Source organism: Tachyglossus aculeatus, chromosome 7 (genome assembly GCF_015852505.1).
Source record: "Tachyglossus aculeatus isolate mTacAcu1 chromosome 7, mTacAcu1.pri, whole genome shotgun sequence".
Lineage (NCBI taxonomy): Eukaryota > Metazoa > Chordata > Mammalia > Monotremata > Tachyglossidae > Tachyglossus > Tachyglossus aculeatus.
The window spans coordinates 27,811,511-27,832,833 of NC_052072.1; the positions used below are offsets into that span (position 1 = coordinate 27,811,511).

General features: G+C 48.1%; 1 pseudogene; it reads left to right on the forward strand.

Annotated features, from left to right (window-relative positions):
- The first annotated feature begins 6,950 nt into the window (after window positions 1-6,950).
- LOC119930535 lies at window positions 6,951-17,299 on the forward strand (annotated as a pseudogene).
- The last annotated feature ends 4,024 nt before the right edge of the window (window positions 17,300-21,323 follow it).

Here is a 21,323-nt window from a genome sequence, read left to right on the forward strand (position 1 = left end):
TTGTCCCACGTCTTCATCCCCATTTTCCAGATGAGGTAACTGAGGCGCAGTGAAGTTAAGTGACTTGCCCAAGGTCACACAGCAGACAAGTGGCGGAGCCGGGATCAGAACCCACAACCTCTGACTCCCAAGCCCGTGCTCTTTCCATTGAGCCACGAACTTATTTATGATCATCTTATTTATACTCTTCTGTTTACCCTGACTCACCCATATAGATTACCATGTTTGTCTTCCCCATTAGAGTGTAAACTCCTTAAAGACAGAAAACGTGCCACTTCTTAATTCTGTACTTACCAAAGTTCATCATACATCGTCTTTGAGGGCTCCCTCTCTCATTTACCTCCCACATTCCATCTGTTTCTAAATCCTGCAGTATGTCCTTTTGGGATATTTCAGGAGAAGCAGCATGGCCTGGTGGAAATAGAGCAGAATTGGGAGTCATAAATCCTGAGTCCTTGCCTCCTGTGTGACCTTGGGCAAATCACTTCACTTCTCTTTGCTTCAGTTTTATCAGATACCAAATAGGGATTAAATTATCTCTTCTCTTCAGATGGTGAGACCCATGTGGGGCAGGTACTGTGTCTGATTGTACCGTATTTATCCCAGTGTTTAGTATTTGTCTGCTGTGTAACCCTAGGCAAGTCACATAACTTCTCTGTGTGCTCTGCACATAGTAAGCGCTCAATAAATACGATTGATTGATTTATTTCATATGTAAATTGGGGATTAATATTGTAAACCCCATGTGAGACAGAAAATGTGTTCAACATGATTATCTTGTATTTATCCCAATGCTTAGAACACTGCCTGGCACATTGTAAACGCTTACCAAATGCCATTAAAAAGTATTTGGCCTTAGTAAATGCTTAACAAATACCATTATTTATTATTATTAGTGATTATTATTAATAACATTAACATATTATTATTAATATAAATATTAATATTATTGATCACCCTTTCCTCTGCACTTTCCTTAATGATTTTCCGGTCTCCAGTTTCTCCCTCTTCCTTTTGTACTAGTAGTAGCAGCAGAAGTAGTAGTAATACTAGTATTTATTGAGTACCCACTTGATGTAATGCCCTGCACTTTGTGCTTGGGAGGTACAGAATAACAAAGTGGCATGTTCCCTGCCCACAAAGAGCTGACTGTCAATCAATAAATAGTATTTATTGTGTGTTTATTTTGTGCAGAGCACCGAACGAAGCAGCGTGGCTCAATGGAAAGAGCCCGGGCTTTGGAGTTATGGGTTCAAATCCCAGCTCTGCCAATTGTCAGCTGTGTGACTTTGGGTAAGTCACTTAACTTCTCTGTGCCTCAGTTACCTCAAATGTAAAGTGGGGATTAAAACTGTGAGCCCCCCGTGGGACAATCTGATCACCTTGTCACCTCCCCAGCGCTTAGAACAGTGCTTTGCACATAGTAAGTGCTTAATGAATGCCATCATCATTATTATTATTATTATGCTGAGGTCTCCAGGTGGGAGTACTCTCCATTGGCCCAGTGATCAAGCCATCTGGTCCACCCAGGAGTTGGTCTTCCCTGGAGAGGCATCAGACTGGATTTCGGGTGCAACTGTGTAGTGAGCGCACACAGTGACCACAAGACACAGTCCGGGCTTCAAGCTGAAAACCAGCTCTTTACTTTTACTCTAATCCTGGCTCCGCCACTTGTCTGGGAAAGTCTCTTCACTTCCCCGTGCCTCATTACCTCATCTGTAAAATTGGGATTAAGATTATGAGCCCCACTGGGGACATGGATTGTGCCCAACCTGATTACTTTGGATCTACCCAGCACTGAGAAACAGCGCTGGCATATAGTAAGTGCTTAACAAATACCAAAAAAAGAAAAAAGAAAACCTCATGAGAACTGTTGTGCTTACCACAAAGGATACAAACTGAAGAAATGCAGAAACAGTATATATAAGGAGAGGAGCCAAAAATCACTCCTTACAACCTGCAGGGATTACAAAGGAAAAAGGCTACCCCTATGTAGAGCAGGCCGAAGGCAAGGACAAAGACAGTCCGCTCAGGTCTCCGGGCAGGCTGTGGTGGCTCTCAGAGCTCAAACCCTTGATGATGGTGGATTTTGAGGCCTTTGGTGACATGTGTATCCCTGGTGCAGCTGGCAGGGAAGGGCGGGCCTATGCCAGCTCACGGGTGGCAGCGATGGACGATCAAATCGAGAACCTCATGTTTGGGTCTTTCATAACGTCCCCACGGTCGTGGTTGTACTGAGGCTTTGGCGGGCTGGTGGGGAGTGTTGGAGTTGTTAAAGTCCGGCTAGTTGCAATTTTACCCGGTGGCTATTCTTGGTCCGGGGCAAACGGTTCTCAGCCTTGCATCCTGTTTGTCTGGGATGTTGCTCCCCGGGATTGGGACCCTGGAAACGTTTAGCAACTTCAGGATTATTGAGCCACAGCATTCAAGCATCCTGTTTGTCTGGGGCATTGCTCCCAGGTACTCGGAAACGGGAAGTGTTTAATAGCTTCAGGAATATTGAGGCTCAATATTCAGGCATCCTGTTTGGCCAGGGAGTTGCTCCACAATGCCGTATTACTGGAAGCGTTTAGTAGTTTCAGCAATATTAAGGCACAATGCTCAGGGAACCTGCTTGGCCAGGGAGTTGTTCCCCAGTGCTGTTAAACTGGAAATGTTTTATAGTTTCAGCAATATTGAGCCACAGTGTTCAGACATCCTATTTGGCCAGGATGTTGCACTCTGATACTGGGACACTGAAAATGCACTGTAGTTTCAGGACTATTAAGCCACAGTACGCTTTTTAATACTCGCTATCCTGGAGAAACCATTTCATTTCTTATCTCCACAACACTAAGCACCAAGAGAGTTGGTAGGCTTAAACTCTGCCCATGAAGAGCTTAAAATCTATTATAGTCTACTTTAGGAATCACTGTATGAGACACATTCTTAAAAAAAACAGTTGGTGGGTGGAACTCTGCTCCTCAAGACCCCCCAACTGGGCCCCCATCAGACAACAGATCCTGATCCCAGGTCTCCACCCAGCTCAGTCTCAGAATTCCCTCATTCAAAGCCCTTCTTCAAAGAGCTTAGTACAGTACTAGAAAAGCAGCGTGGCTCAGTGGAAAGAGCATGGACTTTGGAGTCAGAGGTCATGGGTTCAAATCCCGGCTCCGCCAATTGCCAGCTGTGCGACTTTGGGCAAGTCACTTCACTTCTCTGGGCCTCAGTTACCTCATCTGTAAAATGGAGATTAAAGACTGTGAGTCCCCCGTGGGACAACCTGATTACCTTGTAACCTCCCCAGGGCTTAGAACAGTGCTTGGCACATAGTAAGCACTTAATAAATTCCATCCTTATTATTATTATTACTTTGCCCACAATAAGTGCTCAATAAATACCATCGACTGATTAGAAGCCTCCTCCAGGATGCATTCCATGACTAACCCCCACTCCCTATTATCCATCAGCCAGCTTTAGCACTCTTAATTACTTTGTGTACTTACCCATTGATTTATTACTTATTTATTCACACATGTGCATTTGTTTTTTTAACGTATTCTCACACTGTAACTATTCATCAATTTATGTAAACTTGTATCCCTCATAGACGGTATAGAGGCTGAGAGAAGCAGCTTACCCAAGTAGAAAGAGCATGGACTTCAGAGGCAGAGAACCTGGGATCTAATCCTGGATCTGCTTCTTCCCTGCTGTGCGACCATAGGGAAGCCCCTTAACTTCTCTGACCCTCTTTTTCCTCATCTGTAAAATGGGACCAGGAGTCGCCTGACCTAGGTTCCAATCCCCTCTACCAATTGCCTCCTCGGTGACTCTGAGCAAGTCATTTAACTTCTCTGTACCTCAATTTCCTCATGAGTTAAATGTAGATTCAATACATGTTCTCTCTCTCCTATGGAAATTATATAAATTCCCAAATAGGGAAGGGAACTTCTTAACTTGTATTTACCCTAGCCCTTAGAACAGAGCTCCACACATAATAAACACTTAATAATAATAATAAGATAATAATAACTATTTTATATTTTCAAGGACAAAGTGTGCCAGTGTGCAAGAGCTCATCTCGAGTAATAATAATTAATACGGTTATATAATGCATCAGTAAATCTACCACATATGATTGTATAATTTGTTAGTATTGTTATGGTGCCATTTGTTAAGTGCTTGCTGTGTGCTAAGCACTGGAGTAGATACAGTGCGTAGCTTAGTGGAAAGAGCCCGGGCTTGGGAGTCAGAGGTCATGGGTTCTGATCCCAGCTCTGCCACTTGTCAGCTGCATGACCTTGGGCAAGTCACTTCACTTCTCTGTGTCTCAGTTCTCTCATCTGTAAAATGGGGATTAAGATGGTGAGCCCCACGTGGGACAACCTGATTACCTTGAATCAACCCCAGTGCTTAAAACAGTGTTTGGCACATAGTAAGTGCTTAACAGATACCATAATCATTATTATTATTATCATCTTTGAACCAAAAGATCCCTCTACTCCATCCCTCAGGATTAAAAAGTTTCTGAAGCCACTGGAGTGAATGGCAGGCAGATGGGGTTTGGATGAGCTACATGCAGAAGCACAGATACTATTTTTATGGTATTTGCTAAGTGTTTATTATTTAACAAGCACTGTCCTAAGTGTTGGGGTAGTTTCAAGGTAATCAGGTTAGACACAGTCCCTGTCCCACATGGGGCTCAAAATCTCAGTAAGACAGAGAATAGGTATTGAATCCCCATTTTACAGATGAGGCCCAGAGGCACAGAGAAGGTAAATGACTTACCTAAGGTCACCCAGCAGGCAACTGGAAAGGCTGGGCTTGGAACCCAGGCCCTCTAGTTTCCAGGCCTGTGTTCTTTCCCCTAGGCCATGCTAATTATCTAATGTTCACTAAAACCATGCCAGGTTCAGGGAGAATCCTCTCCCTCTTAGCATCCCCTAACAGCAGTAGAATGGCTCCTTTTACTGAGAGTGACACACTCCACAAAGTGCTTGAGAAAATAATAATTGTGGTATATGTTAAGCACTTTCTATGTGCCAGACACTGTACTAAGCACTGGGCACAAGGAAATTGGGTAGGACACAGTCCCTGTCCCATGTGGGGCTCACAGTTTCAATCCCCATTTTACAGATGAGGTAACAGACACAGAGAAGTAAAGTGACTTGCCCAAGGAGACTGGATTAGAACCCATGACCTTCTCACTCCCAGGCCTGTGCTCTATCCACTATGCCACGCTGCTTCTTGAAGCCTTGAGCAAACCTTCTGCCCACAGGAATTTATAATTCAATAGTCTTTAGGTGGCTCAGGATGCTACAACCGCTGAGCTGAAGAGGACAGAGGACTCGTGAAGGGGCCCACCTGCCAGAGAGATGAAAAAGCATCTGGGGATGGGAAGGAGGAGGATACTGATGAACCCAGTGCCCAGGGCTCTTGTCTTGGCTTAGTCGGGACAGGCAGGTGGGAGTGCATGTAAACCCTCCACTGAGTGGGGGTAGAAAGGGGGCTGATTGTTTGGGTGAATTTGGGAAGGGTAGCAGAGTAGCACCCATTGGGTTCAGTGCATTATAGCAAGTGCTTGAGAACTCCAAAACAGGGAAGTGACATGCTTGCTGTCCACAAGGAATCAGATTATCATCATCATCGGCATTTATTGAGCCCTTACTGTGTGCATAGCACTGTACTCAGCTCTTGGGAGAGTACACCTAGGAGAAAACAATTCAACAGAGTTGGGAAACACATTCCCTGCCCACAATGAGCCTCCAGTGTAGAGGGAAGTGACCCTTCTTTTCAAATATTACATTGCCATCCCAACAGCCCCTCTTCACACCCCCTTAAGATGGGGATGGAGTTCCAGCTTTCCCTCTCCCGTAGACTGAGCCTCAGCTGATGGAAGGAGAGTGTGAGGAAAGACCTTCTCACCCACCCTGCACCCCTCTCCCCAGATACCACAGAGCAGAGAGGGTGGCTGGGATGGATGTCTAATGCCACCTTTCCCAAAATGATTGATGATCTCAAATCAATCGATCAAGCTATCAATCAGCCAATCAATCTAAAGTCCTCCTTGAGCACTGTGAGGTTCCACAAAGCCAGTGCAACTTTCTGGACAGTGATGATCCACACAACTTTGCCCTGAAGGCCATCGAGGGTTATGGAGTCATAGCATGGGAGGCCAACAATGCATTGTGACCTGGCTGTGCTGAGCTCTTGGGAGAGTTCCATAGTGAGAAGTCATGATTGTTGCCTCCTGTAGACTGAGTATCTTGTGTACAGGGATTGCATCTACTAAACCTGTGGTATTATATTCTCCCAATCACTTAGACCAGTACTCTGAACTCAGTAACTGCTCAATAAATACATTTGATTGCTGTCAAGGAGAACACAAGCAAGTAAAGGAGCCTCTTGTGGAGTTAGCATTGGTGTGCTTTGAGGATACTGGTCTTGTGACTGTCAAAGCCTCAGCCCATCCAGACCCTTTGGAACTTCAAGTGCTCATCACCCTCCCGAGATGGGTGTCTTTTTGGTCACAGAGGATCAGGGCACCATTATGCCTAGAGAAACACCACCCAAATCTTCCCCCAATCGCAGATCTAGTACAGGTCACCATTTCTTCATGGGTCTCATCCCTATGAACCTAGAGGTACTCCATTTCACAAGAGCAAAATCAGAACCACCCAACAAGGTCACAAATTTAACAATTGGGAGGTTGGAAATGCCAGCCACAGTTGGCATGTCACCAGGCTAGGGACTGCTCATACCTTGTGATCCTTTCTTAGGTAGAGGGATTGCCAAAGCCTCCCTCCATGTGTCAATCATTCCCATTCAGACCTCCCCAGCCCTCCAGCCCTAGCCACTGGCATGGGATTTCAACACACCTGGAAATGGGTGGAACGGGCATAGGGATAAAAGGGGCAGGAGAGATTGGACAGGCAGCCTTTGCCAGGTGGACTCAGAGACTTGAGGTCAACATGAGATCTGCAGGGCTTTGGGCAGGTGAGTTGAATGCAAGGGAGAGGGAGGAAGCAGGGGTGGGAGTATGGGGCGTGGGGAGAGAGGCTAAGAAGGATGGGTGCCACAGGAAGCAGGGTTATGTGAAGGCACAACAGCAGACACTTTAATAATCAATGCCATTAAGACAATCCCAGGTATTCCTGAGGATCAGGATCATCTAAACCCACCCCCTGTCTCCAGGCAAGATTGCCCCTCCAGCAGCCCAGGATTTTTGGAGTTCAGTCTATCCTAAGGGGAAGGGGTCATCAGTCAACTGACCTTAGTGTTCCCCAGACTCTGGTCCCGGATTCACTGGATTCAGGAGAGAGATTGCAAGTTCAGTCACTGGGGATCTATACTTTGGGGTTGAATTTCCAGGAAGCGGTTGGATCTTGTGAAAAAGTGGTGGGGAATCTGGAGGTGAGGGCTTCCCCCCAGAGAACCCCCAATGTCAGGTTCGGCCCCAAGAAGTCAGAATGGGAGGCCCCCTGGGACCACCTTCCACAGCTGTTCCTTTGACCCCAATCCTGCGCCTGGTCCCAGCAGCTGCTAGTTTCCCGGAGTCCCTCTGGGTAGGGTGAGTGACATCAATCGATTGTATCTTAACGCAACCCCCTCCCGGCTCTTTTAGGTGTGGCCATCCTGCTGCTGGTTCAGTACAGTAAGTACATATTTTCCTCCCGCCTACTTTCAGCTGTCCCAAAGTCTTTCTCTCTGAAAGATCTCCAAGCACTTTATAAATCGTAAATGTAAATAGTAACAGGATATTGGATCCTTTCTTCTAATTCATTCACTCAATCGTATTTATTGAGCACTTACTGTGTGCAGAGCACTGTACCAAGCGCTTGGGAAGTACAAGTCAGCAACACATAGAGACGGTCCCTACCCAACAACCGGCTCTTGCCTCTCTCCTTCATCTCATCTGTTGCCTCTGGGAAGGAAAGAGGGGCAGGTGGGAGTGAAGGACTAATGGAGATGCAAATAATTAAATGGACAGCCGTGTGGCCTAGTAGAAAGAGCTTGGACCTGGGAATCAGAGGACCTGGGTTCTATTCCTGGCTCTGCTGCTTACTACAGTGTGACTTTGGGGACAGTTTCTAAAAAAGGTTGAAGACTCCTGCCATCAGGAGATAAGAAGCTTTACCTGCTCCTGTCAGGTATGGTGGAACCTCAGGCATCATAAAAATAATGATAACAACAATTATATCATTTCATTATTATTGTTACTGTTATTCCTATTATTCTCTGTGCCTCAGTTCCCTCAACTGCAAAATTGGGATTAGTTCTTCCTCCTACTTAGATTGTTAGCCCCATGGAGGACTTGTTTATCTTGCATTTGCCCCAGAACTTAGTATAGTGTTTGGCATATAGTGTGCACTTAGGAGATACCACAATTATTATTATTATGATAGCCTGAAGTTCAACCACCTCTGACAGGAGCTTCACCCGCAAGAGCAGATGAAGCTTCTCAACCCCCTGCAGCAGGAGTTTTCAACGTTTTTAAGAAACTGGGCCGCACCCCTGCCATCTCAAAATTTCACCTCAAGCACCTACTTTCTTCTATGCCCCCCCAACTCCTCCCAAGTAATCACTGAGTCATATTTATTAAGCAATTACCATGTGCAGTGCACTGTACTAACCACTCCCATCACACCCACTCTCCACTCACACACCAAGAAGAATTCTTTCCCAGAGCAACAGAAACTGAGAAGCAACAGCCTGAGTAGGTGAGACTAGAGACGGTGCTTCTCCCTTGCCCAAAACAGAATAGGTCACTTCTCACCTGCTCCAGGTTTTCTCCCTCTCCCTCACCCTCTCCCAGGAAGCTGAGCCAGATGCTGCTGCTGCCATAATCTTACCTGTAAATTGTTATTATTATTATTATTATTATTATTATTAATAATAATAATAGAAATAGTGGTCTTCATTAAGCCCTTACCAAGTATTGTGCTAGATATAATATGATTAAATCAACCTGACTTTTGTCTTTGTGCTTGTCTTAGTGTTTTGTGTCAACTCTCCTTATATCAGTCACCAGGCCCCCTTCTTCCGCCTTGTTTTTAGATTTTGAGTCCCTCAAGGGGCAGGGACCGGGTCTAATTCTCATCTGTGTTTTCTGCTTAGTTTAGTACTCCGCACACAGTAAGCCCTTCATAAATACTATTGCTGCTACTTTCCCTCCGGGTTTACAATTTAAGAAGGAAGTAGAACATGGATTGATGCTCAGTTTTATGGATGAGGAAACTGAAGCACAGAGAAGTTATGTGATTGCCCAAGGTTTCTAAACATGCAAAGAGAGGAACTGGAATTATAACCCATACCTCCCAATTCCTTGGCCTGGCATCCTTCCACTAATAACAATATTAACAATAATAACAATATTAATAATAGGAATGGCATTTGTTAAGCACTTCTATGTGCCAGCGCTGTACTAAGTGCTGGGGTGGGTACAAGCAAATTGGGTTGGGCATAGTCCCTGCCTCATATGGGGCTCCCAGTCTCAATCCCCATTTTATAGAAAAGGGAACTACGGCTCAGAGAAGTGAAGTGACTTGCCCAAGGTCACACAGCAGACAAGTGGCAGAGCTGGGATTAGAACCCATGACCTTCTGACTCCCGGCCCCATGTTCTATCCACTATGCCACGCTGCTTCTCTAGACTAGACCACGAGGTCCTGTACTGGGGTAATTGAGAAGACTAAGTGAAAGGGAATTGATAGTCATTGTTGAATACAGCATCAATTAATCATATTTATTGAGTGCTTACTGTGTGCAGAGCCCTGTACTAAGCACCTGGCAGAATATGATATAACAGACACATCCCCTGCCTACAGTGAGCTTTCAGTCTAGAGTGGGAGAAAGACATTAGTATAAATAAATAAATTACAGATATGTACATAAGCGAGGGGGTGGGGGTGAATAAAGGAAGCAAATTAGGGTGATGCAGAAGGGAGTAGGAGAAAAGGACATGAGGACTTAGGGAAGGCCTTTTGGAAGAGATATGCCTTCACATAAGGCTTTGAAGGTGGGGGGAGTAATTGTCAGATATGAAGAGGGAGTGCAGAGTCAACTCGCCCTAGGAGTTTGGAGAGGAATGGTAGGTAGAAACAGTAATGGGTAAACTCTGTGTAAAGTCAGTGATCATGCTTGTTACCTGTCAAAACTATATAATATTAACACTCATTAGCATAGGCTACTAGTATTTATAAAAACCAGTGCCCAATAAAGGTCACAATATTTGATCCCTGCATTGTTCAATGATTAGATAAAAATCCCCTCCCTGCCACTCTGCTTCCTTCTCCTGCCCTCTTCTCTACACAACCTCTCTCCCTCTGAGGCACATAGAATGCTTCAGGAGGTTGCCAGATGGACGTGGATCTGTCTGTCCTCACCCATGGCTTCCTTCCCTGACCTCCCGTTTCCCTGTCAACCCCAGGTGCTGCTACCACTCTGGTTTGCTACTTCACCAATTGGGCCCAGTACCGGACTGGCGCGGGTCGCTTCCTCCCCGAGAATATCGACCCAGGTCTGTGCACCCACCTCATCTACGCCTTTGCCAACATGAACAACAATCACCTGACCAAACGTGAAGAGAATGACGAGATGCTCTACAAGTCCTTCAACGAGCTGAAGAGCCGGTGAGTGGCCAGCCACAGAGGACCCCGAGGATGGGCATCACCCTGAGGGCACAGTTGGCACAGGTGTGGTAGCTGGGAACACTCCAAGGCCACCAGCCAGCCGGTCAGCTGGCCGGCCAGTTAATAGCATTCATGGACCCATCACTGTATGTAGATCCCCATCTCCCTCCCCTGTCCCCCAGCCCTAATTCATTATGGAGGGTTACAGAGGCAAGGCAGGGCAACTCTACCAATTTCTACAGTAGTCTCCAAAGCACTTATTACAGTGCTCCACCCACAGGGTGGGCTCAATGAATACCATCGAATGATTGATTCGTTGACCCTGCCCTCTCTTAGTATGTCTTCTAGACAAGGCAGATGCCAACACTCAGCTATCTAAACTGGTCAGGTTGAGCAAAGAGGACTTCCCTAGCAGGCATGAGGGTCAGAGGTAGGAAAGTTAAATATTGGGGACATCTCTCTGGAGCAGAGTCCAAATTCAGATATGGAATTTAGGGAAAGTTCTGCATAGCAAAGGGGGGAAGCCATTGGATTTGGTGACGCCTAAAGTCAGGAGCTAAAGCTGGGGATTCACAGATTTTCCTAGAAGCTAGGAGTCAAGGATCTGGAGGAAAATAAAACAGTAATAATTATGCCATTTAAGTGCTATGTGCCAAGCACTATGGTAAATATAAGACAATCAGGTTAGACATCATCCCTGTCCCACATGGTGCTCACAGTCTAGGGGAGATGGAGAATAGATATGTAATCCCCATTTTGCAGAAGAGGAAACTGAGGCCAGGAGAAGTTATGTGACTTGCCCCTGGTCACACAGTAGACAAGTGGCAGAGCTGCGATTAGGTCTCAGGTCCTCTGAATCTCAGCTGCAGGATGGGAAGGAGGAAGGGACAGCTGTTCCTTGCTAACCAACCCTAATCAGGTACGGTGGTCCCATTAGTAATTGCATATTGGTGCAGTAGATGAAGGATTTGGGCAGCAATTTGCATTTGCATTTAGCTGAGCAAAGGTGATGTCTCTGGACAATGAGCTTTAGGGGAAAAGTTTCACAAGAGCAATTAATTGCTCTGGACCATCACCCCTGTCATGTGCCTTACTTGGAATTCCCCCTCTTGTCTCTCTCTCTCTCAAAATTCTTCCCAACACCCACTTCCTCCAGAAACGTTCTCAGACTTCCCCAAATGGCTCTTATTTCTGCCTTTTTTGCCTTCCTGATTCCTTAGTAATTAGGCATATATGGCCATAAGTCCATATTGTGCCTTACATTTGTATCTGTCCCCTGGTCAGTATTGGGGTCCACATAGTGTCTTGAGATCTGGGAAGCAAGGTACTGGAGGATAATTGAGGGCAAAGTCCTGATCTTCGTGTTGCTCGCACCCCTCACCCATGGTGCCCAGCCCAAAACTGGGTTCTCAGCCTGAACTCAGGGCATGCCATAGACGGAGCAACAGACTCTACTCCTTCCCCTCCACTGTTCTCATTTCTCCAGGTCTTCCAGGCTATAAGGTTAAAGAGCTCATGATTATGCTAATTAACCCTTTTCCCCTACTCGAGGGACATCAGGAGGGACACCATTTGGGGTCTGGGTGGGGAGGCGACATCCACTAACCCAGCCCCGCTTGACTTTCCTAGGAATCCTAAATTGAAGACCCTTCTGTCCATTGGAGGATGGACCTTTGAAATTCAAAAGTAAGGCTGGGGCAGGGACTGGGGCATGGTTGAGGGTGGGAGGTGGGAAGAGGAGAGAAGACTGTCTGACCTGTCCGGGTGCTAGGCTAATGACCGAACCATTGGATGGGGAGGCCTGGGACCTTGTCTGTGCTTACCCCCTGACTTGAGGTCAGACTCTCTTCCTCGAGATTCAGTTTCCCCTCTTAAAGCGCTCTGGGATGTATGAGGTAGGTAGCAGAAACATAGGAATGATATTTAGATCCAAGAAACATGGCAGACCCACCCAACTGTCCTCAGTTTCTACCTTTCATTCTCATGTTGGCCCAGGCAGGTTCATTTTCTATTCACCTTCCCACCCTGAGTCCCTTACCCATCTCTGACCTCCCTGATCCTTGCTCCAGAGGTGGAGATTGGTGAAGGCACGGTAACAGAACACCCTCAACTGGGGAAGAGTTTCCCCAAGCCCTCAGGCAGGGCCATCCTTAGCTACTTCAAGGCAAGATGGGAGGGGGGCCAGGGCAGGTGTTATCCCCCCCACAACTGTCCTCTGCCCCCTCAGGTTCACCACCATGGTGTCCACTGCTGCCAACCGTCAGGCCTTCATCCAATCGTCCATCTCTTTTCTGCGCAAACATGGGTTCAATGGTCTGGACATAGACTGGGAGTATCCGGGGAGCCGGGGCAGCCCTCCTGAGGACAAAGCACGCTTCACCGTCCTGCTGCAGGTACAGCTAGGTGATCAGAGTCTTCTCCCCCACCAGCCCTGGAGCTCCCATTCCAGGCTCCCCAACTAATCTCTTTCCAGGAGCCAACCTACAGGAAGGGGACACTGCCCGGCACAGATGCCAGAACTGTGCATAGAAGGCGGGAAGGACAGGCGGGTTTGAGCAGCTTCAGAGAGAGCCAGAGTCTGGGATTCAAGATGGCCCAGCCTCCTGAGTGTCCTGTCTTGCTGCTACCATATTTAATCGTATAAAGACCCTTGTCACCTCAGGCCCGCACTAATAATCCAGTGGACACTTTAGACCTGAACTTCCCTTTGGGGGGAAAGGGAGAATGGGCCTTAGAGGTACTGAATGAGAAATTAAGGGCCATGCTCTGGGGCTGTGCTCACCCCACAATGTCTGTGATTGGTCTGGGATTTGATTCCTCCAGGAACTGCTCAGTGCCTTCCAACAAGAAGCCAAGTCGACCGGGAAAGAGAGACTCCTTCTGTCTGCTGCAGTGGCTTCAGGGAAAACTGAAATCGATGGTGGTTATGAAATCAATAAAATCTCCCAGTGAGTCTTTCACAGGAGCAGGTGGAGGGGTGGAGGGAAGGCATCCTCTTAACCTTGGATTGGGTTGGGCCAGAGGAGTAGGGGAAAAGCCCAAATCTACATTCCAAACATCCTTATCTCCTAGAGGGTAATGGATACATCCCCCTGCCTCCGTGTCTAACTGCACCTGTTCCAGGCCAGACATATGAGAAACAGCGATTTTCCACAACTCTGTAATCACCCCCTATCATCCTTCCTCTCTCCAGCCATCTCCCTCCTCTCCCCCTCCCCTTTCCAAGACTGAAAGCCCCTTGAGGGCAGGGTTCCTGTCTATCAACTCTACTATACTGTATGCTTATTATGATGCTCTGCACTAGGTAAGAGTTCAATAAATACTACTGATTGAAAGACTCCTTCCTCAAAATCCATTCTCCATCATCCACTCCTACAGATACCTGGATTTCATCTGCCTCATGTCCTATGACTTCCATGGCACCTGGGAAAAAGTAACTGGCCACAACAGCCCCCTGTACAAGAGGAAGGAGGAGAGCGGATCTGCTGCGGAACGAAATGTTGTATGTTGGGGGAGCCCTGGCTCTCCAAGCCAGTTAACGGGGGAAACGGGAGTGGGGCAGGTGGGGAGCAAAGAGGAGGTCCGGGTAATGGTCAGACAACTCTCCACCAGTGGGCAGAATAAAGAAGAATTGGATGGGGTGGAACAATCATCTTTTACAGCTGGAGTAGAGAGACCCAGAGAGGTTAGGAGATCCATTTTAATTCACCCAGCCCGTCAGAGATTAGAACTCGGCTTCCTTGCCATTTCACTGTGGCCTCCTGCCCATCCAGATGAAAGGGACTGGATGGCCCTCCCTGACACCTGCCCTCCACCCTGTCTTTCCCACAGGACTTCGCAGTGAAGTACTGGATACAGAAAGGAGCCCCAGCTAACAAGCTGATCTTGGGTGTGCCCACCTACGGCCACAGCTTCACACTCTCATCCTCCAACGGGTGTGGGTGCCCCTGTCTCTGGGGCTGGAACTCCTGGTACCTACACCAAAGAGGCTGGCGTGCTGAGCTACTATGAGGTTAGCTGGGAAGGAAGGGACTTGGACCTTAACCCGAGGGCTGATCCGGAGGTCAGGACGGGGCCACCCTCACCATCCCCAGATCAGGGCTGCTTCGCACAAGAGTCCCTCATCCAGGTGGGGAACAAATGGCACATGCAGCCCTGTCCCCATCGTCCCAGAGGGCCCTGGACTGATTCCACCTGGAGTAGACTGGGCCCTCACATCAGCCCTGAATCTGTCCCAGCCTCCCCAGGGCACTGTACCAGTCAACCAGCCATCAGTGCCCAGGACAGACAGATCTCTATAATGAAAGGTGTGGTGGGGGGGGCACAGAACACATGGAGGGTAGAGGAAGGAAATATCACCAACCCTCTAGTAGCTTACAGCCTAGTGGGAGTTGGGAAAGCAGGCTAGATGCCGAGAAACAGGGCCAGTGTCAGAAACCATCCACCCAAGTGGGTCGCGTCCCGCTCGAGAGCTCAGGAGAGTGCTTGGAGCGATGCCATAATAATAAATAATAATGGCATTTATTAAGCGCTTGTTATGTGCAAAGCACTGTTCTAAGCACTGGGGAGGTTACAAGTTGATCAGGTTGTCCCACATGGGGCTCACAGCCTTCATCCCCATTTTACAGATGAGGAAACTGAGGCACAAAGAAGTGACGTGACTTGGCCAAAGTCATACAGCTGACAATTGGTGGAGCCGGGATTTGAACCCACGACCTCTGACTTCAAAGCCAGTGGCTCTTTCCACTGAGCCATGCTGCTTCTGGGTGGGGGCAACCTGGGAAGGCTTCCTGGGGGAGATGGGCTTAATCTGGGCCAGCCAGTTCAGGCTTACTTAACCAGGCCCGTCCTGGCCCCTGAGCAGCCAAGGGGAGGTATGCTGACTGTCCAGTGGAGAAGTGAGCGCTCCTCATGATTCTTCTGGCCTCCAAAGGTGGGAGTAACTGCACTGCCACAGTTCCAGCTCTGTTCTTTCAGGTCTGCTCCATGAAAGGAGCCACCGAACACAAGATCGAGGACCAGAAGGTTCCTTACACGGTCCTGAACAACCAGTGGGTGGGCTTTGACAACGTCGAGAGTCTCAAGACCAAGGTGGGCACACAGGCCGGTCTCCTTTCTTGGCACAAGGGTGGAGGGTGGGCTTTACAACTTTTGGTTGACCCAAAGCGGTGGAGGCCTCTTGGCTTCTGCCCAGCCATCAAGCTGGTCCCTTGTTCCTAGTTTTTCCTGGGGATCTGAGCCTGGGAGGAGAGGTGCTTGGGGACAGTAGTTGGGGACCCAAGGAGCTTGGCCATTGGCTGCCCAGGGGAACCCACCAAGGCTCAGAAGCGGAACTGGGTTTTGGACTTGGTTGTCCGGATACTTGGTTTGGGACTGGATCTGCCAGGGAGCAACGGTTGTCCATGTGCCTTCTTTCCTCCCTGAGGCCCAGGGGCCGACCGGCCTGGCCCGCTGCTTCCCTCCAAAAGGAAACTGAGGACCAGAGCAGATGAGGTCCTGCTGCAGCCCACCCTTTTCTCTTTTACAGGCCCAGTACCTGAAGCAGCAGGGCCTGGGTGGTGCCATGGTGTGGACCCTTGATTTGGATGACTTCGGAGGCACCTTCTGCAACCAGGGCAAATACCCACTCATCCAGACACTAAGGAAGGAACTGGGTAAATAAAGTCTGAGGGCTTCTGGAATAATGTGGCCGGCCTAGGGAAGATTCCCAGTCCCTGCTTCAGGTACCCACTGGGGAATTGTTCACCCCAAGACATTGATTTGTCCGGTTCCTACTCCATTCAGGGGTGGGGGGCGGGGGGCAGCACAGACACCTGTATTTGTAGCCATGTCCTCTTCCCTCCTGACTGCCAGGGTAGCTGCCCCTTGAGCAGGGGCCTGGCTAAGGCAGAGCAGTTGGGCAGCTCCTCCAGGCACAATATAGTAGGAGGTACCACCAAAGCACCAGACGGGAAAGAATGAGCCAAAAGCGGCCAGTCATCAGCTGGGGGATGCACCAGGAGAATTGAATGCCTAGGTTGGGGGTTGGCTGTAGACCTTGTGGGGAGAGAAGATGAGGGGGCATGGGGAGAGAGATCAGAAGCAGGCAAGAGTTTCTGGGAACACCATGGCCATTGTCCCCAGGCAGCTAATCCATACATAGTCCCTGGGAAGGTCAGTCATGGGTTTGTATGTCCAGAAGAACCTGGCCGGGGTTGGCTTTATCAAGCTCCTGCTCTGGACAGGAAAGGCAATGAGGTCCTTGGAGTTGGTGATGCCGATCTCGGATCCTGGACCATCTCTGGGCTCGCTAACCTTGTCTCTTACAAGGGCTTATGTGGGCAGTCCTCAAATGCTTCTCTGCTGGACAGAAGGGGTGGGGATCAAGCAAACTACATTCTCACTAGCCCAGAGCAGGCAGCCAGGGTCCCTCCTGGGGGATGGGGGGCAGCCCTGGGGGTGGTTGGGGGGGTGAGGGGAGCCAGCCCCAGTCTGTGGAGGTCAGAGAGCACCTCACTAATCGATGAACTCGGGTGCTCAGGTTGGGGCCGGGCTAGAAGGTGAATGGGCTTGGAATGGCCATGGATGATGCACAGAGCAGATAATCTTGTCACTGGCCACCAAGAGTGTCTGAACTGCTTCCGCTACGCTACTGCAGGAGCTGAGGATGACTCACATACTTTCCCCTCAGGTCTCCCAGTCAAGCCCTAAGTGCCCACCGGGCCCTGGGAGAAGCTTCTGTGAGGGCAAAGCTTACAGCAACTTCCCGAGCCCCAGGACAAGAACAGCTTCTACATCACACCCAAGGGCAGATGATCAAGCAGAAATGCCCACCCAGCCTGGTCTCCTACTCTTCCTGCTCCTGACACTTAGCCCTCTGTGGATCCCCGGTCCCCGCCCCGGGCTCTGAGCTCCTCTTCTCCCATGAGCAGAGCAGAAGCTGGAGAACCAGCTCAGCTAGCAAGTGCCCTTTTTTCCCTCTTCATCTCCTGTTCTCAGCTGGAGACTTGATCTGGCCCACTTCCCCTTCTCCCCAACCCACCTCAATCCTTGGCTCTCTGACTTTGGTCAAAAATAAATTGTATTTTCTCCCTGAGTGATGACATTTACTTACCTCAGACCCTCAGCGTTCCCACCAGAGATGTCTTAGCAGGCCTGGGGGCACCGGCCAGGGGGTGCTCAGCCCTGTCCTGTTGGCAAGGGTTTGGGCACCATCCTGCTTCTTTCAGGGGGGCTTTAAGGGTTTTCCCTCTCCCTCTCCACTGTCCGGACTAACCAAAATAAGACACAGGAGGGAACAGAGGGATGGAGTGCTCACCTCAAACTCAACATATCCCAAACTGAATGCCTCATCTTCATCTTCACCTCACAGAGGACAGACAACACCACCATCATCCTTCCTGTGTGAGGCTGCCCTCTCCATATTAACCTCAACTCCTTCCCCTCTTTTAACCAACGCATTTGGATTTTCCTTCACATTTCCAAGATCCATCCCCATCTAGCTATCCAAATGACCACTACACTGGTCATATCCCGGCCTGACAACTCCTTGCAGATCTCCATGCCTTCAGCCTCTCCTGTCTCCAGTCCAGACTTCACTCTGCTGCATAGATCATTTGCCTCAAATGTCATTCTTCACACATCTCTTCACTCCTCAAAAACTCCCAATTGGTGCCCAGTCCTCTTGTTTCAAGGAGAAACTCCTTACTATTGACTTCAAGGTATTCATGTAGCTCTCTTCCTCTTACACATCCACTCTCTTCTCCCACTACAGCCCAGCTCACACTCTTCATTCCTCTCAAGTTAATGGCTTCTCCCTGCTTCATTTTCCTTTCTGTCCTCTCTCCAACATTTTGCTCATACCTTCCCTTCTGCCTGGAATTCCCTCTCCCTTCACATCTGATGAATCACTCCCCCCCCGCCCCCCAACCTTCGAAGACCTTCTGAAATGACAACTCCTCCTGGAAGCTTCCCCAATTAATTTCTAATCTCCCCATTTGATAACCCCCACAACTGCCACTTTGTTATTTCTGTGCCACGTAAGTGCTCCTAATCTCAATTAATTGTATTAATAGAATGCTGTGTTCAGAGCACTATACATACCTTGAGTGAGTACAATGTAACAGAGTTGGTAGACACATTCCCTGCCCGCAAGTCTAGAGGAGGAGGAAGACATTAAAATAAATTACAGATCTGTACCTAAGTGCTGTGGAGCTGAGGGGTGGGAGAGTGAATAAACAGTACAAAACCAAATGCAAATACAAGCACGAATCTGTAGGCCTAATGACATAGCTTACATAAACTATGACTTCCTCCTATCTGCAATTCATTTTGGTGTCTGACCTCCAGCCATCTAACTGTAAATTCCTGAGGACAAGGATCATGTCTTCTAATTCTATTGTACTCTCCAGGGGTTTAGTAATTCCTGTTCTTTGCACACAGTAGGCACTCAGTAAGATTGATTGACTGATTGACTAAACTAAGGACAAGGGCACAGCAAGCACACAAAGAAAACAACTCCATTTCATGGAAGCAGCATGGCTCAGTGGAAAGAGCCTGGGCTTTGAAGTCGGAGGTCATGAGTTCAAATCCCAGCTCCGCCAACTTCCAGGTGTGTGACTTTGGGTAAGTCACTTCACTTCTCCGTGCCTCAGTTCCCTCATCTGTAAAATGAGGATTAAGACTGTGAGTCCCCCGTAGGGCAACCCGATCACCTTGTAACCTCCCCAGTGCTTAGAACAGTGCTTTGCACATAGTAAGTGCTTAAAATATGCCATCATCATTATTATTATTATGGAAGAATCGTCACAGTTACCTATGCCAGCAAGTTAACACACAGGTCACTCTCATCCTCCCCTCATTAAGCACATACTAAAGTACTACTACTGTTACTACTACTACTACTAAGAATGAGTGATATTTTTTAAGCACTTACTATATGCTGGGGTATGTACTATGTGCCAAACACTCTTCTAAGAAATGGGGAATGTACAAGTTAATCAGGATGGACATAGTCCTTGTCCCACAGGGGGCTCACAGTCTAAGTAAGAGGGAGAACGGGCACTGAATCCCCAATTTACAGTTGAGGAAACTGAGGCACAGAACAGGCACAGAACAGTGAAATGACTTGCTCCAGGTTACAAAACAGGCAGCTGGAGGAGCTGGTCCTCTGTTTTCCAGATCAATGCTCTTTCCACTGGACCACTCTGCTTCCCTATCATGGTTTATCAAAGGTACTTGGGCTAAGCATCAACCCTGTTATATGCTTACTTCCACCTGCTAGTAGTAGTTGTAATTGCATTTATTACATGCCTATAATATGCAAAACACTGTACTGCACGCTGGGAAGAAAGAACATGGAGGAGAATTAGACATCTAAGAGTGAGTGGCACGGGGAGGTTGGTGACAGACACATAAGGAAAGACATAAACATGAAAATGTAGGAAACAAGGAAGATGCAAAGTAAGACAAGAGCAGTCACACATTGTGGCTGGAGAAGCAGTGTTTCGGGCCCCCTGGGGCTCAGTCCCACAGACACAGAGGTCACGGTCATGATCACAGCTATGGTCTTCCCCACGTTCTAACAATCGAAGAGGATTCGTGCTCCCCATGTTTGAGTCCTTCTAGAGCTGGAGCCAGGGCCAGTGGCAGTCTGGTGGTATGGGGGGTTGGGGGATTCTCCACTGTTCTTATTTAATTATTCCATTGATCAAGCACTCCTAAGTGATAAAGCTCTATGCTAAATGCTACAGTACAGTGAAGTTTATCAGGTCAGACACAGTCTGATCTCAAGACTTACAAAATGAAGTTCACCGGGGAAACAGGTGTCTGCTTCCTTCTGGTTCTTACTTAAGGGCCTGTAGCCTTCTTCCCCACCAAGGCTCCACAGAGCCCCTCACTGAGAAGCTCAGCCTTTTACAAGGACTCTAGTTCAACACCTCTCTGTTTCCACTTAGAGCCAGAATGGAACTGGGATTATGCCCTTGGCCCCTCCTTGCTGTTCTACAGAGGCAAGTAGTGCACTGAAGCAGTGTGGCTTAGTGGAAAGAGCTTGGGACTGTGAGTCAGAGGACATAACAACAATAATAATAATAATAATAGTATTTGTTAAGCACTTACTACATGCCAAGCACTGTTTTTAGCACTGGGGTAGATACAAATTAACCGGGTTGTCCCGCGTGGGGCTCACGGGCTTCATCCCCATTTTACAGATGAGGAAATTGAGGCACAGAGAAGTTAAGTGACTTGCCCAAAGTCACACAGCTGACAAAATGGGCCCAATCCTAGATCTGCCAGCTACCTGCTGTGGGAAAGTCACTTAATTTCTCTGTGTCTCAGTTCCCTCATCTGCAAAATGAGGATTCAATGCAGGTTTTCCCTCCTACTTAGAATGTAAGGCCCATCTCAGTCAGTCATTCAGTTGTATTTATTGAACACTTACTGTGTGCAGAGCACTGTGCTAAGCGCTTGGGAGAGTACAATGTAACAATAAACAGACACATTCCCTGCCCACATGTGGGACCTGATGATCTTATTTCTACCTCAGCACATAGTACAGTGCTTAGGCCTTAGTAAACACTTAACAAATTCTATACTAATAGCTATTATTATAGTATTAGTAGTAGTACTGATACTACTACTAATAATAAATGATGTGCCTAAAGAAGCCCAGAAAAGGGAAGTGGCTTCCCTCAAGTCTCACAGTGAGTGGACTCGCCCAAAATAAAACAGGGAT